This window comes from Kryptolebias marmoratus, linkage group LG3, assembly GCF_001649575.2.
Source record: "Kryptolebias marmoratus isolate JLee-2015 linkage group LG3, ASM164957v2, whole genome shotgun sequence".
NCBI classification, from domain to species: Eukaryota; Metazoa; Chordata; class Actinopteri; order Cyprinodontiformes; family Rivulidae; genus Kryptolebias; species Kryptolebias marmoratus.
The window spans coordinates 5038817-5041481 of NC_051432.1; positions in this window are offsets into that span (position 1 = coordinate 5038817).

Here is a 2665-nt window from a genome sequence, read left to right on the forward strand (position 1 = left end):
TGTAAAATGTGTAATGTCTTTTACTATTTTAGATTTCTATTACTGTCAAAGTAGATTACTGCATCTGATTTCTGACAATGCACTGTGTTTGTAAACCTGATCTGTACAGATGGCTGGCCCGTGCTGGATGGCTGTGGTCTTGGTCTTCTTCCTGTCTGCTCAAAACACTTTGGCTGCTGTGGACCAGAACTGGCTCACAAGTATTGTACAAACCATCAAGGATGAGTAAGTTCTCAAAAAGTCTTGCTTTTTCTAAGACTATATTGTTAAAAGGGAAATTTGCGTCTTTTTTGTGATTTTCCGTCCGTCTTGTACAATTGTAGTATACAAAGATAAAATGACAGGTTAGAGCATAGCAGCCTCAAGGAGGAAGACTTCGCTCATATATTAGTATACAGTGCTCTTTTATTTTCCCAGTTGCATAAATTATACAAGATATGTTTCAAGAATGTAATTATTTAGAGCTAATTGCACAAATGAGTGAAGGAAAGTGAAGGAAACCATCTGACTTTGTCAAAACTTGTCAGCTATACTGTATGCTAAAGTCATTTGTCTTTTGTAATTTATTCACTTATAAAAAGTGCTTTTTTAGGCTTGTCTGAAAGAAGTGACAACAAAAAGTGAAAAAGTGTTTCTAACATGTTTATTTAGAAATATCTGACTCCTGTCCAAACTCTAAATCCTGAACTCTTAGTGGCTTTTCAGACCAAGAGTGGTCTGTACTGAGTTGACATTTAGTTAAAGGCCCAATCTCATTTGGCTGCAAGAAGTTGGTGAACGGTAGTCATGTGGGAGTCTTGATATTGTCTCCAGTTTGTTTCTAGACTTTTGAGACAGTGTAGGCGTCTTCAACTTGATTCAAACTCATCTGCAAAACACTAAAGCTGTTTTTGACACTGGTAGGGAGCTCTTCCCTGACATCTAAGGGAAATGTCCAAGTCTAAAAAGGTAACTTCTTTCGACTGTTCCCTTCTTCAGGGGTTGCCACAGCGAGTAAACTCACACAAAAGATTTGACAATTGTTATACGCGAGATACCCTTCCTGCCACAACTTGGGCTTGAGCCTGCAACCTCAGGATTACAAGACCACGTTGCTTTGCCTTCAGTGCAGTCGGATTTAATACTGAATCTGTCTCACTAGGAAAAACAAGCTTTTGCCTTTTCCTTGATTGTGAGAGGCAACCAGATTTCTTTACTTCAAGTAAAAACTTGAAGATGTTTTTTATGTCTCATTCATGTAGTTTTCTCAGTTCCAACTGAAAGGTGCAGAGTTTGAACTGAGAAAGATCCTCAAATGAAAAGCAAAAGATCTTCAGCAAAAAACAGAAGAAGCCCAGTTGTCTTGTTAAAACTCTAGGATTTGGTAAGTCCTGGATGACTGACAATCTTTACTAACAAGGTGTCAGGTTCAAATCTTTAGTTTCCAACTACAGTTCAGTCTAAATGCAAAGTTTATTGAATATTTTTAAATTATTTTCGGTGTGAATATGTGTGTGCATGGTCGTTTGTCCTATATGTCTTTGTGATGGACCTGTAATGGACTAGGGACTTTTTTAATTCCTACATTTCTCCCATTTTTTTGTTGGACTGGGCACCAGTTCCCCATAACTTTGAACAGAATGAAGTGGGTACAAGACATGAGTGAGAGTATATTTTCAAAAGAAGTAAACACTTAATTAATTTATTGTTTCTCTTTTACAGATATGAACTGGGTGACACCTCTAGTTGGGTTGTGAACATCCCACAGAACCAAGACCCAAAATGTCTTATGGAAGCTCTTCAGCATGATCCAGTGGACCAAGTGAAAGAAGCTGTTTCCCATGGTCAAGTGTATCAAGGCAAAGAAATGATTGCAACAACACAGTCTGAGGCACTATCACATGTTTTAGAGAAAACAAGAATCTGCAACAAAATGAGCCAGGGTAAAGTCCTCATAATGTACTCTGGAGACTATCCAAATGGAAATGAGAATAGTATCGCTGGCAAAATTAACAGTATTATTCACAACTGCAAAAGGTATGCCTTTGTGTTTTCCAAAGTAAGTGATGTTCCTGGTGATGGCACAACTCAAAAGGCTGAATCTTTTAAACAACAAGAGATTTCAAAATTTGGCCCTGAAAACATATTCCGGTGTTATGAACCTGGAGGTTCTTTTCAGTGCACAAGCTGCAACTCACGTGGTGATGTTACACCCTCGTGTGTTACAGACAATGCCAAATCAAAAGAAGAGCAAGATACAGGTGCAAAATTACCTACACCTGAACCAGCTGTGGGTGGTGGTAAAGGAAATAATAAAGGTACAGATGTAGCTGCAGAAAGAAGGAGAGGAGAGGAGAGGAGGAGAGGAGGCAGACGAGGAAGATGTGGCAGGATCAAGTTTGGACGAAAATGGGGAAGATGTGGCAGGATGAGGTTTGCAGGCAGACAAGGAAGATGTGGCAGAATCAAGTTTGGACCAAAATGGGGAAGATGTGGCAGGATGAAGTCTGCAGGCAGACGAGGAAGATGTGGCAGAATCAAGTTTGGACAAAGATGGGGAAGACGTGGCAGGATGAGGTTTAGACGAAAATGGGGAAGACGTGGCAGGATGAGGTTTAGACGAAGATGGGGAAGACGTGACAGGATGAGGTTTAGACGAAAATGGGGAAGACGTGGCAGGATATGG